Genomic DNA, 14657 nt, shown 5'->3' with positions numbered 1-14657 from the left:
GAGGGGCCCCAACTCAGCGGCTGCCGGGAAACAGATTACTGGGGCTACGTCTACACTGTCACCCTTTTCCGGAAATGCTTAAAATGGAACAGTTTTCCGTTATAAGTATTTCTGGAAAAAGCACGTCTACATTGGCAGAATGCTTTTCTGGAAAAGCACTTTTTCCGAAAAAGCGTCCGTGGCCAATGTAGCCACGCTTTTCCGCAAAAAAGCCCCGATTGTCATTTTCGCAATCGGGGCTCTTTTGCGGAAAAGACTACTGGGCTGTCTACACTGGCCCTTTTCCAGAACAGTTTTTCCGGAAAAGGACATTTGCCCGAATGGGAGCAGCATAGTTTTTCCGGAAAAACACTGACGATTTTACATTAGATTGTCATTGCTTTTCTGGAAAAGCAAGCGGCCAGTGTAGACAGCTGGCAAGTTATTCTGGAAAAGCGGCTGCTTTTCCGGAATAAGTGACCCAGCGTAGACACAGCCCAGGGGTTTGTAGTAATCTCTGCACATCAGAAATGCAGAGTGAGATGCGAAGGTTTCAAAGAAGTTGATCAACCTTTCAGGGGGCACTTGGAGTTGAAACAGGGACCCTTTTGCCTATAGTCAAACACTTTACCACTGAGCTACACCCCCATTACACTTGCTTCTTTGCATCCAGTGTTAGTGCCTGGGGCTGTGTCTAGACTGGCCAGTTTTTCTGGAAAATCAGCCACTTTTCCGGAAAAACTTGCCAGCTCTCTACACTGGCCACTTGAATGTTCACAAAAGCACTGATGATCTCATGTAAGATTGTCAGTGTTTTTGCAGAAATACTATGCTGCTCCCTTTTGGGCAAAAGTTTTTTTCCGAAAAACTATTGCGCAAAAGGGCCAGTGTAGACAGCAGAGATTTGTTTTCCGCAAAAAAGCCCCGACTGCGAAAATGGCGATCGGGGCTTTTTTGCGGAAAAGCGCATCTAGATTGGCCACAGACACTTTTCCGGAAAAAGTGCTTTTGCGGAAAAGCATCCTGCCAATCTAGACGCACTTTTCCGAAAATGCTTTTAACAGAAAACTTTTCCGTTAAAAGCATTTCTGGAAAATCATGCCAGTCTAGACGTAGCCTGGGGCTGTGTCCACACTGGCCACTTATTCCGGAAAAAGTTTGAAGTAGGAATAAGAGATCCTCCGGAAAAGGGCTTTTTTCCGGAGGATCGGGGCCAGTGTAGACGCTCTTTTCCGGCTTTTCTAAAAGCCGGAAAAAAGCGGCGGACATTTTTATTTAAATGCCGCGGGGGATATTTAAATCCCCCGCGGATTTCCCTATTACGACCTCTCAAATTAGCATGCCCCTTTCGGAAAAGGGGCCAGTGTAGACGAGCCCCAGGTGTCCTTTCTGATGGGACAGGCCACGTTCTTCTCAGGGTTTGGATACCATGTTGCTCTAGAAAGGCTTGTGGCCAAAACACAGACCTCACTGTGAGCAGGATTTGAACCTGCGCAGGGAAACCCTATTGGATTTTGTGGGTTCAAGTCCCACCTGGGGTGACAGTTTCCTTGTTGTTCACTAACAAATAGTTTGCATTCCTTTGCTCTCTGAAATAGTTGGCAAGGATGCACTGCAGTTACTGTCTCCCTTGATGCAGAAGCTGTCCAGACTCCTCACTAGCTTGTGTTAGGTGCAGATCTGGTTGCTAAAACCCCAGGTATTCAAAGTCAGAATGAAGAGGCACATTTTACTCTAGAAGGCCCAGGAGTGACAGACAGCAAGAGGTGGCTGTAGCAGGGTCTGCCTGGAGACAAAGCGGAGCCTGAGGATGAGAAGGCCCATGAGAAGCAGAGACTCCAGAGCAGTGGGGTGGTTAGTTATTTGGTCTGGCAAACTGACAGAAAATCCCCAGGCCCTGAGCATGGTGCGGGCGAGGCCCATGGGGCAGTTTGCCTGGTGGGGTTTGGGGGGTGGAGAAGCTGTGAAGCTCTGTGAGTGGATAAGGTCCCTGGCTGAGCTGCATCCCCTGCCGTGTGTGTGACTCAAACTGTCCCTCGTCCCCTTTTGTGTGTCTGTTGCGCTTCCAGCTTCTTTCCTCAGGCACGTTCATCCGGCAAAGACCCTCCAGGGATCTTGTATCTTCCTTTGTGCAGCTCAGCCACAGACACAGCCAGGGCTGGAAGGAAATTGCTGCACTTTGGGAGTCAAAGGTGTTGTCTGGGACCATAGAGCAGTTTCACCCAACAGCTTGAGGGGGGCACCATGGCTTAGCTTGCTCTGTCTAAACAGAAGAGCCTGGGTTCAACTCCCAGTGGTGCCTTGTTGCTTCCTTTGCTCACATTTTCCCAGGTCCTTCTGGGACACAGAAGAGGCCTCCTCTGGCCACCCATGGAACTGCGGGTTCAGGAAAAGGCTGATTGGGGAGGAGTGTTGGGAAGAAGGAAACCACAAGTGAGAAGCACCTGATGCCCACAGACCCTAATTCTCCATGGCTGCAGGAGCTGCAGAGTCCCATCTGGGGTGACAGTTTCTCTCCCTGACAAAGAGTTTACTCTCCTCTGCTCTCTGAAACAGTTAGCAAGGATGCTGCACAGTTGCTGTCTTCCCCACTGCTAGTCACTGTTCCAGGAACAGAGTGAGTTTTGCCCTGGGCACCAATATTGAGGGTGTGTGCACCTGTTTGTGTGTGAGCCCCCCTGGCACCCATTGGCTCCTGCTGAGGGGTGGAGGGTCCCCTGGCCCCATTGCTCCTCCTGGGGAGGGTTGGAGGGACCTCAAGCCCTATAGCGGGTCAAAGTCCCGCCTGGCAGGATACAGTTTCAGTTTTTCCCTGGTGGATGCTCCAGACATGAGGGATGCCAGCGCACTGGCCCAGCCCGGGCCGGCAGTGATGGTTTTTATACATGCAGGGAAATTCCCCGGCTTCTCCCCCTCAAAGAGCTGCTGCCTCTCCGGGAGGCGGATGAACTGCAGGTGCGGGACAGCTCCCTGCCAGCAGGGACAGCAGCCAAGGCACCAAATATCGCTGGGTCTGCAGCCAGTGTTGGGAACTGGGCAGGGAACAGGAGGCTTTTGTGTCACACACGTCTCAGGTAGGACTGTGCCTGGTCCAAGCAAGGAATGTGTCTTGGGGCTAGTTTAGTGACACCCCAAGGCCGTGTCTACACAATGGCTGTGTCTAGATTTCATCCCTTTTCTGTAAGAGGTGGGGGAATTAGCTCAAGTGGTAGAGCGCTCGCTTTGCATGTGAGAGGCAGTGGGATTGACACCCACATTCTCCAGTGATAGATATTTGCTTTTTCCTTGTTTTACAGGCAGAGACAACAAGGGGGCTAAGTGCTTCTAGGGGTCTCTTTGCAAAAGGCAGGGGACTGGTTTCTGCAGTGCTGTGGGTGTCACGTTTCCCGGGCATAGAAAAGTTCCCTGGCTAAAAGCCAGACAGGCAAAGTCCTGCCTGTAGCACCCAGAGGAGGGGATTCACTTGCCTGGGGAGGGCAGGAACACACCAGCACTTGGCTGCCAGCTGTTTGCACATCTGGACACAGAAGTATCCTGAGCCTTGGTTCTACCAGCCAGTTTCTTTTCAATTCACTGCAAACTGCGTCCCAGCTGTAGGTGACGCTGAATTCACCTGCCTGGGGAGGGTGGGAACAGACCAGCACTTGGGAGCTTGGCTGCCAGCTGCTTAGCACATCTGGACACAGAAGAATCCCAAGACTTGGTTCTGCCAGGCTCCAGTTTCCCCTCTTCTGTTTCTTTTCAGCTCCCTGCAAACTGCCTCCCAGCTGTGGGTGAGGCTGAGTGTGAGTGAAACCAGCTGCACTTTGGATGATTTTGTTAATTATTTAAAAAGCCTCAGGGGAGGCCTCTTCTGTGTCCCAGAAGGGCATAGGTAAATGTGAGCAAAGGTTACAACAAGGCACCACTGGGACTTGAACCCAGGATCTCCTGTTTATGAGGCAGGTGCTTTAGCCAACTAAGCCATGGTGCCCTCCTTGGAAAGGGATTTGAAACTGTTCTACTTTATGGTGCCAGACACCCCCTTCCCATTCCAAAGTGCAGCCGTTCCCCATTCCCCTCCAGCTCTTGCCATGACTGAAGGCCTGCGCAGCCCAAGACATTTGATACAAAACAGAACTGGATAATTCAATGCAGGAAAGGTCAATCAATGGCATTTAACCAGGATGGACAGGGCAGGTGTCCCTAGCTGGTGTATTCTAGAAGCTGGGAATGGGTGACAGGAGGGGTCACTTAACAATTGTCTGTCCTGAGGATTCCCACTGGGCAATGAAATTGGCTGCTGTTGTGAGACAGGATCCTGGGCTAGTTGGGCAACTGGCATGGCCCCGTCTGGCTGTTCTGATGTTCTGTTTGGTTTCTGTTCTTGTCCCCTCTGGCCAATGGAAAATGGACCCGTGTCCTGAAGGGGACAGAAAGTGGCCAGTGAAAGGCTAGTGTAGGTGAGCAAAAAGGCTTCATGTGTCCCTGATGGTCTAGTGGTTAGGATTCAGCACTTTCACTGCTGAGGCCTGGGTTCAATTCCCAGTCAGGGAAACCACCCTCATCTGTACTCATGAAATCTGCCAAGTCTTTGCCCTTTTCCATTACAGGGAGGGCCAGTGGGCTGAGGGAAGGGAGGGGCTGGGGTGCCAGAGGCAGGCTCTGGCTGGGAGACACTCCCAGCAGCCAAGCACATTTCTCAGGCAGCCCCTTCCCTGCGCAGGGGGCACAGGTCACACGCCTGGGTGAATAAGAGCTTGTGGGGACTGGCCAGGGCTTCAAGCAGGCAGCTCCCATTGGCCACACACAAGCCTGGAGCAGGGACCAGGGACCAGGCCTGAAGCCTTTTCCTCTACAGCTGAGAGACACAAAGGGCCCAGCAGCCCCTTCTCTCAGCTGTGCGTGGGGGCAGGGCGAGCAGGGAATCTGCCTGAGGCTTCTTGCTGCCATGTTGGGTGGCTTCATGGGCTGGATCCAGCCCGCTGGCCTGTATTGCCCAGGCCTGGCTGAGAGGGAACCTTGGCTCTGGCTGTGGGGGAGGGGCACTGTGGAAAGGCCAGTCTGGCCTTCCTGGGCAGGGCATGACGACATGCGGCCCGGCTGTCAAACATCCCAGACAGAGAATTACAGGCCAGAGAAGCCTTTTGCAACAGCCAAAGTAGCTCAGTAGCTCAATGGGGAGAGCGTTAGACTGAAGCTCTAAAGGTTCCCTGGAACCATCCCAGACTTTGGCAGGTGCTAATAGGGGCTAATAACTTGAAGTTGATGGGTTTGCTTAGAGCTGTCATCCCAAGCTGCTCTGCAGGAGGAAAGGGGAGCTGAGCTGCAGCCTGGGGCTCTTCCTGCTTTCCCCTGGCCCTGGGTCTCTATCTGGGCAGGTACAAGGGCTACAGTTGGGGGGAAAATCAGGTGACGCCACAAGAAACACTCCCTGTTGGCCTGGCTGGAACATGGCACCACATGAGCATGTTGTTAACACCCATGTGCCCACTCCCTGGCCTCAGGACCACTAGAGATGTCCGGCAGCTCTGTCCTTGCACCCTGGGGCTGTCTGTCTGGGCCATGCACTTACACACACTGGCCCCTCCCTTTCTAGGACAGGGCTCCTGTTATTCCTTGCTTTACTCAACCTGGGAGTTGGGCTTATCCCCAAGCAGTAGGGGCTGTGTTTAGCTGGGGAGCCACAAATAGCAGCAGAACCCCTGTTCCCACTTTTTGCTTGGCTTTGAACCAGGAGCCTTTTGCACATTAAGCAAACACGATACCCACCACCCCACCACCCCACAGAAACATGCTTGTCTGTTTTTTTCTGTACATAAACTTGGACAAATATTCTGTTACTAATTCTTTGCCCAAGGCAGAGCAAGAGCAGGGAACAAGACCCCCCCCCCCCCCCCCCCCCAAACTTCTCTAGACCCTTTGCTCCCAACACAGGGCCCAGGGGGGCTGTGTGCCTCCAGAGGAGTGACCCACCTCATATCCCCAACATTTCTGCCCTTCATGGATGGACCTTTGGGGGCAGGCCCAGATGCTCCATCCTCTCACTCAACTCCTATCACACACTAGAGCAGGGCAGCCCCCAGGGCAGCGCTGAGCCATGGGAAGAGGCTGCAGGAGCTGAGAGTTTCCCTAGAGCTCAGGGACCCATAACAAGGCACCATGCCCTGTGTCTCTCTTGGAAGGCGCAGAAAGGGATTGACTGGGGATGGGGAGAATAGCTCAGGGTTGTGCAGCTTGTTGTCTGCTTAGGGGTGTGGTCAGAAGACAGGCCTCGCTGTGAGCAGGATTTGAACCTGCACAGGGAAACCCTATTGGATTTCAAGTCCAACGCCTTAACCACTCGGCCACCACAGCTATGAAGTCAGTAGTGTCCCAGGGCCAGGGAAACTGGTAACTAATCCCAGTGCCCAGACCTGACATCACCTCCCCCACCGAATTCACACAGCAAACCTGGCTCCCCGAGAACAGGGGGAGCCTGGGGACTCATTGCTGGGCCATGGAGTGACGCATTAAAGCAGCCACCTCCTGTGGGCCTGTGAGTGTTGCTGTCCCTGCTGTACAGACAGGGCCATAGATTCACTGGTCTCATTAGCATCCCTTTTCCAGAAAAGGGTGCCAACATAGACACAGCCAGCCTGTGTGTCTGTGAGTGCAGGAGTGACATATATATATATATATATATATATATATATATATATATATATATATATATCATATGCATATGATAAGTATTGATTATTCTATGTGTGTTCAGTAAATGTGGCGTGTTGCCTTATCCCTCTGAAAAAGATCCCTAGTACTTCTTTTAAGTACAACACTTGCTGCCTGTCTACACTGGCGGGGAGTTCTTGCGCAAGAACACTGACGTTCTAATGTGTGAAATCAGGGCTTCTTGCACAAGAACTATGATGCTCCCACTCAGAAATAAGCCCTCTTGTGCAACTGTTCTTGCGCAAGAGGCCAGTATAGACAAGGACCATGAATTTCTTGTGCAAGAAAGCCCTATGATTAAAATGGCCTTCAGAGCTTTCTTGCACAAGACAGTGTCTACACTGGCATGGATGCTCTTGTGCAAAAACACATCTCTTGCGCAAAGGTACATGCCAGTGTAGATGCTCTTGTCTGGAAGAGTTTGTGCAGAAGAACTCCTCCGCAAAAGAGTTCTTGCGGAAAATCATGCCAGTGTAGATGTAGCCACAGGGGAGAGAACGCTCATGCAGTGTAGATGCTCTGCAAGTTTTGGGGCAAGAACAGGTGTTCTTGTTCAAAAAGCCTGCAGTGTAGACATGGCCTTGGAGCATCTGCACTATGGCTGTGTCTAGACTGGCCACTTATTCCGGAAATCAGCCACTTTTCCGGAAAAACTTGACAGCTGTCTACACTGGCCGCTTGAATTTCCGCAAAAGCACTGACTTCCTACTGTAAGAAATCAGTGCTTTTTGCGGAAATACTATGATGCTCCCGTTCGGGCAAAAGTCCCTTTTCCGCAAAACTTTTGTGCAAAAGGGCCAGTATAGACAGATGAGATTTATTTTCTGCAAAAAAAGCCCCGATCGCGAAAATGGCGATCGGGGTTTTTTGCGCAAAAGCGCGTCTAGATTGGCCACGGACGCTTTTCCGCAAAAAGTGCTTTTGCGCAAAAGTGTCCATGCCAATCTAGATGCTCTGTTCCGAAAATGGTTTTAATGGAAACCTTTTCCATTAAAAGCATTTCTGGAAAATCATGCCAGTCTAGACACAGCCTATGAGCGTGTTTTTGCACAAGTTTTTGCACAGCCTGTGAGCGTGTTTTTACAGCTCATCAGAAGAGAGGGCTTTTTGTGCAAGATTTATTCCTCTTTCTATGAGGAATAAGCCTTTTTGCGCAAGAGCTCTGACTTTTTCCAGGAAAACGACCAAGTATTGCTCTGTCATCACTGAAAGATGTTATGGCAGCTGTGACCCAACAGGTTACTTAGAGTTCCCTTCCCAGCCTCTCTCTCCCCACCTGCAGGAAGCTCTGTGGCGCACTCAGCACTAGCCCAGCTAGTTGTTGAAAGAGACAACCCAGAACTGGCTCCAGCCCCCACTCAGTAACCTGGGGAAATGACCTACCAGGCCTGGGCCCCTCGGAGAGGCAACGATTCCCCACTGGCCAGGGCAGAGCCTCCCTCTGACATAGTCATGGAGCCTTCTCCCCCTGGTCCTGCCTCCCCCTTCACTCAGGGTACGTCTAGATTACCGCGTTTTGTCGACGGAAGTTTTGTCGACAGATACTGTCGACAAAACTTCCGTCGACAAAGAGCGTCCAGACACATTGAGTTCTGTTGACAAAGCAAGCTGCTTTGTCGACAGAACTCCGTAGTCTGGACGCAACATTACAGGCAATAACGCCTTCTGTCGACAGAGTTCTGTCGACAGAAGGCGTTATGCCTCGTGAAATGAGGTTTACCAGCATCGACAAAACTGCTGAGTTCTGTCGACGTTATGTCGACAGAACTCAGCGGTAGTGTAGACTCTAGTATAGTTTTGTCGACAAAAGTCCACATTTGTCGACAAAACTAGGTAGTCTAGACACACCCTCAGCTCTCACTGCTCGGTGCTGCCAGGGAGGGGCCTCACTGCTCGTCAGTGTTCCCGTTCCAGGAGCAGGGTGAGTTTCGTCGTGTGCACCAATATTGAGTTTGTGGGCGCCTGTTTGGGAGTGAGCCCCCCGCAGCATCTGCCAGTTACTAACAAATATCTTAGCTACATGTTAGGGTACGTCTAGACTACATGCCTCTGGCGACAGAGGCATGTAGATTAGGCTACCCGACAGAGTAAAATGAAGCGGCGATTTAAATAATCGCCCCTTCATTTAAATTTACATGGCTGCCGCATTGAGCCGACAAACAGCTGATCAGCTGTTTGTCGGCTCAGCGCGATAGTCTGGACACTCCCCTGCCGACATCAAAGGGAGTTGTCGACAACCCAGGTATGCCTCATCCCAGCCCTTATGGGGCTGTGGCTAGTATCTCTCTCCCACAGGGCCACTAGGGAACAGATGAGGGACAAGGCATGAAGCAGATCCAATGGGCTGGCTAAACCCAGTGTAAGAAGCACATGGAAAAAGACCCAAAAGGAGATGAGAGAACAGCATGAAAACATCAGGATCAAGACCATAGTAGCACATGTAAAACCAGGAACTCAAGAAAAGCCAGGACAGGATGATAAAGTGAAATCGCTGCTCCTTTCAACTTCAAAACTAATTTAGAACTTTTTGACAGTACCAACCATTCACCCTTTGCTCTCTTCCTCCAGCTTCCCAACAGGAAAAAAGGAACAATCATCAACAGCACACAGTAATGACATTAAAACAACACTGTCTGCTTGTTTCATGCTCAGAAGAGAACATTGTGACTCATTCTCATAGCTAGCAAGACCAACCACTTTCAACTACATTTTTCTAGTTACCAACTTTAAAAACAATTTCTGAAAGTACAGTCTTAGCATGTCCCTGTTCGCTACACACCCACACTCATGTGCATTCACTTTATCCTCATGAGGAATGTTTTCACACGACACTTAGAAAACTAAAGAACAGAAATAATCTCAGCAAAGTGCTTGTTCCATTCAAACACAGTCCACCAGGTTTAGAAATCTGCATATTAGAATATGCTCTGTGTCCCTGTTTACAGAAACACGCCTCCTGATTAGCATGTGGAGCACCTGGCAGGCAATCAAAATCTCCTGCTGTTTCTTCCTGAAACTGCAGATCCTGGGGCTCCTCTAAGTCAGTGGTAACAAACTGCCAGTCTGCAGACCAGCAAGGGGCCAGGAACCCCTGCGTGCCGGGCAGAGGTGGAAAGTAATAAAGTAGAAATACTTGATCACACTACTCAAGACCTTTTTTGGGTATTTGTACTTTACTCAAGTAATTTATTTTTGTTGTACTTTCATTTTTATTCAAGTTATTTTATTTTTTATAGACAATATTGTACTTTTTACTCCACTCCCATTTCCAGAGGCGCTGGGTTACTCACGACTTGCATCGTTCTGATTTGCTAAAGCCCAGCTGCATGTGCAAGAACCAGGCATCCAAGAAACAGCCAATCCAAAAGCACAATGCCCCTGCCAAGGAAGCAGCCTTTTAATAGCTGCTCTAACACCTTGTCATTCAAACCCAGTATCCCTGCAGGCCCTGCCAGCCTGAGACCTGAGCGAGCAGGGCGGCTGCCCAGGGCTCTGTGCTGAGGGGGTGATATGAGCAGTCTCATGTGACCTTACCTGGGGCCAGGCAGCTAAACAGGAGGGAACCCAGCAGCCGGGGTCAGGGAGGACAGAGGCACTTACTTGTGCCGGGTGAATCCTCTGCTCTTGGGAGTAACAGGAGGATGGGTGGGTTCCTGGGGCGGGGACTCCCCATTCCCCCTGGGACAGAGGCCCCTGTGGAAGCCCTCGGGGGGGGGGGGGGACAGGCTGTGCTGGAACAGGCTGGGGGTGGGTGGCTGAGGGGGGTGGGGATTGAAGAAGCGTCTGTGTGGGCACTTGGGCAGCCAGCTCGTCAGTGAGCAGCAGAGCACACGGGCCCAACACCCCCCAGCCGAGCCCCCCAGCTGCTCTCCCAGGGCTGTGGCCGACCAGCCTGCACTGCTGCCAGCCCGGGCTCAGCTCTGCCAGCGACCTGCCCAGCCGCCTCCCTGCCAGGGGCTGCAGACGTGTCTGCTGGGGTAGAGGGGAGGGACGTGTCTGCCCAACCAATGTGAGGGGTGCGCCTTTGGGACAGAGAATTTCTGTCCCTTCTCCCTGTTTCTTTTCTGGCCCCAGTGGCCTAATGGACAAGGCGCTGGCCTCTAGAGTCAGGGGTTGTGGGTTCAAGTCCCACCTGGGGTATAGAACTGTGATCTTCTGAGGGTTGATTGGAAGCTTTGGCTTGCTTTTTTCCCCATGAGAAATGGTTCCCCAAGAAATGCCACATCCCATAGGACAGCAGCTGTCTAGTCCCACCAGCTCCAGGAGTGACTCAGACAGAGCAAGGGGGCTGGAGCAGAGCAGGGTCTGTCTGGTGACAGGGCAGAGGCTCAGTAGGTGCAAGGGGGGAGCTACCTTGGCCTGGCCCTTTTACAAATCCCTTGAGCATGGGGCTGGCATTGGGGGAAAGTTCCCTCAGCGATGGGATGAGGGGGCCATGCTGGGCTAGGAAGGCGCCGTTCTCCCTGCTCTTGCCCCCAGACGACATGGCTGCCAGGCCTCTGTGTGGGCAGACTGGCAGTTGCTGAAGCAGCACAGGGGCAGGATGCCCCACTGATGTGGGGGGAGGCAGCCCCACCAGTAGGCAGAAGGCTGGGCCAGCATATGGAGGGAAGTGTTAGACTGCGTGTCCCTGCTGACATGGAGCTGGTTTGCCAGGTGTCCAGTTTTGAACTAGACAGTCCAGTATTTGAGCTTTCTGTTCAGGAAACAAACTGAGAAAATGGTAATAGAAATGTCCGGTATTTTCTAAATAACAATAATGTCGATTGTGATGTCATGTCAAGGGTGTCCCGTATTTTTGTAGAAACCATCTGGCAACCTACACGGAGCCCAGGTGACAGGACACCTCCCAGTACTCACTGCTGCTAGCAACATCCTCACACCACTCCTCACAGCTCTTTTCTAACAGGTGTAAGTCCTCTTGCGCAAGAGGGCAGTGTGGATGCGGGACAAGGGTTTCTTGCCCTATAGCTAAAATGGCCATCGGAGCTTTCTTGCACAGGAGAGCATCCACACTGCCATGGATCCTCTTGCACAAAAGCACATGGCAAGACGCCACCAAACATAGCCAAAGGGACCTTCAGAAAGGAAGTCCAGTCCTCTGCCCTCATAGCAGGGCAAATCACCATCCAGATGGATGTCTGTCCAAAACAGGAAACTACCAGGAGTGGGGTTAGAACCCACGCAGACAAACATCTATTGGATCTTAAGTCCAACACCTTAACCACTCGGCCATCATGTTGACAGAGGAAAGGCTAGATGTGTGCAAGTTCTCTCCCCAAATAGCCCAGGGACTCGCTCTCAGAGCATCTTCCTGGCCCATCCCTGTGCCAGGGCTTCCCACTGAAAGGGTGAGAGAGCCGCCCCCTCCCCCCCAGTGAGGAGGGAAGCAGGGAAAAGGGAAACCAAACAAGAGAAAACCCAACGTCCCCAGAGATTCCGAGGGACAAAGGCCTGGTGGAGAAAATACGCCCCCCCCCTTCACCTAGGCTATGTCTACACTCCCAGCTTCTTGCACGAGAAATATGCAAATGAGCCTAAGTGTGGAATATCAGGGAGCTTCATTTACATACTTAACGAGCCACCATTTTTGCAGAAGAGGCTCTTGTGCTAGAAGGAGCGTCTACACTGCCCCTTCTTGCGCAAGCAAACCCCTCTTGTGCAATGTCACTATTCCTGAAAATAATCGTCATAGAGGCATTGCACAAGAGGGAGTTTTCCTTGTGCAAGAAGGGGCAGTGTAGACAGCTCCTTCTGGAGCAAGAGCCTCTTTTGCAAAAATGGCAGCTCATTAGGTATGCAAATGAGGCGCAGCGATATTCCATGCTTAGCCTCATTTGCACATTTCTCATGCAAGAATCTGAGTCTAGACAGAGCCCTAGTGTTTTCCCTGCCTTGCATTTGGCCAGCCCCCATGGATCAGGCCAGTGTTTACTAACCTTTTTTTTTATACCATGGACAGCCAAACCCATTCACAAACTTTTCCCAGACCGGTAACATGACATTTACATATCTGCATATCCATTATGCAAATAACAAATCTGCAAAAGGAAACAAACTGTAGCCAGTCCCTACAGATCAGTGTTTGCAGGTATCTACACTTAAAAAATTCACAGAAACAATTCCCCTCAGGCTGCTGGAGGGGGCAGCTCCTCCCCCGGGAGGACTGGAGCCTGCAGAGGGAGGGGCGCAGGGAGAGGCACCCACAGAGGCAGGGGGCATTTGCGACACCCTGGTTATAAACTTTAGAAATTCTGTTTGGGGCAAAGGAGTTGGTGCCCCCAAGTGCCACCACCAGGCACCTCTTCCCCCCCCTCCTGCCCCACGGGGGTGGGGGAGCTGCCGTTGTATCTCCCCCCTCTCCTGCACAAGCCCTGCCCTGTGTCTCCTCCTCCCCCAGCCAGGCTGCTCTTGCTCCCCCAGTCTCCTCCCAACCTCCCCTGCCCCCTTTCCCTTCCTGTGACCCCCCCCCCCACGAGTTTCCCTCCATTGCACCCCTGCTCCCAGCCACCCCATGCCTGGCATGATCCCCCCAACCTCCCTTCAGCACCTCCTACCTCCTCTTCCTGCCCCCTCCTCACACGTCCCTGTTCCCCTTCACCTCTCTTATCTGCCCCCCCCCTTGATACCCCTCCCAACCCTCTCTGGGATGGCTCCCCCCACCCCGCACGAGCTGGTAGCAGCTTCCCTGGCCCCAGGCTGGGATCAGCAGCCCTGGGCCAGATCCTCCCACTGCAGCCCTGGGGGATCGGCTCTCTGGGAAGGGGAGGGGGCCTCTCCTACCTGCCTCCCCAAATGCTGCCCACCCTGGGGCGAGGGCTGGGCCGGGCAGGGGCTGTCCAGGCTGGGGGCGCTGCCGTGGGAAAGGTCCCCAGGGAGCAGCTTTCTACATCCCACCGGCCCTGCAAGAGTTTCCCCCTCCTGGCTGCAGCCCGGGCCCGGGGGCCCAGCAGTGCTGCACCCAATGCTGGGCCTCAGGGGATCTGCTCGGAGCCGACCCCCAAAGGCCCCACAAGCAGGGGGCAGGAAAGGAGCCAGGTTGAGGCTTTGCAGGGAGCAGGCCGGGGACCTGGCAGGAGGAGGCTCCAGCGAGCACAGAGCCTGCGCAGAGCCAGCCTGCTGGGAGGGGAGCAGGAGCATACAGCACCATTCAGGCCAGCGGCAGCCAACACTGGGGGAGCTCTGAGACTCCAGGGCAAAGGCCTCCAGCCCCCCAGCCCTGGGGTTAGGTGGCCCTGGAACAAGGCCCCCTGGAGTAGCATTGTGGCCGGGGGGCTCTGACCCACAGGGGGGCTGGCCCCAGAGCCCAGGGCCTGGGAGTCTGGTCAGCAAGTGAGACTCGCCCGTCAGTCCAAGCTGCTTTCTCCCCGGCTGCCGTTCCTGCCTGTCCCGTGCCAGCGCCGCACGCAGGCCAGTGGGGCAGGATGGGGGGTGTCAGTGGGGCCCTGCTCTCAGTCCGTCCCTCACAGGCCCTGTGGGCTGCTGGAGGGCTGAGCCCGTCGCCCAGGCCTGGCGCGGGGATGGGACATGGGGTACGTTTCCCCCTGTGAGCGTGTGCGGGGGCAGGAGGGAGCCACACGGGCCCGGCTGAAGGTTTTGTGCTGGGGCTGGAGGCTTGAGCCCGAGCTGCCGGACTCAGCGGGACTTGCTCCTCCCCCCTCTCCTGCCTTGCTGCCTCCTTTGGCCAGCAGCGCTCAGGGGCAGCCGGGAGAGCCGGCACCAAGGGCAGAGGAGGCCAAGGCACAAGCCCCTCAGAGGGGACAGGCCTGAGGCCTCTGGCTTGCCCAGGCTCACGCCAAGGGGCTTTCTGTGGTGCTGGGCGGGGGAGGGAGGCCAGGCCCAGGCCGGTGGGAGAAGGGGCAGCGCCTGCCAGGGCAGCAAGGGGAGCTGCAGGGAGCGAGACGCGGCGTTTCTGCCTGGATCACTCAAGGGTCCTTCTGCGGGTGAAGTGCCTGTGACACCCCTGTGCTGCTGGGTTCCTCTGC

At 53.5% G+C, this 14657-nt stretch overlaps 1 protein-coding gene and 4 non-coding genes across 5 annotated transcripts in view; 1 reads left to right on the top strand and 4 right to left on the bottom strand.

Annotated features, from left to right (window-relative positions):
• The window catches only part of LOC142821521 (uncharacterized), a 414847-nt gene that overhangs the window by 87492 nt on the left and 312698 nt on the right, over positions 1–14657 (bottom strand).
• On the bottom strand, positions 3879–3952 carry TRNAM-CAU (transfer RNA methionine (anticodon CAU)). The gene has a single exon. It is a non-coding gene; the product is annotated as a tRNA-Met (tRNA).
• On the top strand, positions 4444–4515 carry TRNAE-UUC (transfer RNA glutamic acid (anticodon UUC)). The gene has a single exon. It is a non-coding gene; the product is annotated as a tRNA-Glu (tRNA).
• TRNAS-UGA (transfer RNA serine (anticodon UGA)) lies at positions 6234–6315 on the bottom strand. The gene has a single exon. It is a non-coding gene; the product is annotated as a tRNA-Ser (tRNA).
• Positions 9212–9427, bottom strand: LOC142821676 (small nucleolar RNA U3). Its single transcript, XR_012898364.1, has one exon. It is a non-coding gene; the product is annotated as a small nucleolar RNA U3 (small nucleolar RNA).

The sequence above is a fragment of the Pelodiscus sinensis genome, chromosome 31 (genome assembly GCF_049634645.1).
Source record: "Pelodiscus sinensis isolate JC-2024 chromosome 31, ASM4963464v1, whole genome shotgun sequence".
NCBI classification, from domain to species: domain Eukaryota; kingdom Metazoa; phylum Chordata; order Testudines; family Trionychidae; genus Pelodiscus; species Pelodiscus sinensis.
Note: the sequence above shows the minus strand (reverse complement) of the source record. Positions and strands in the feature narration are given on the sequence as shown.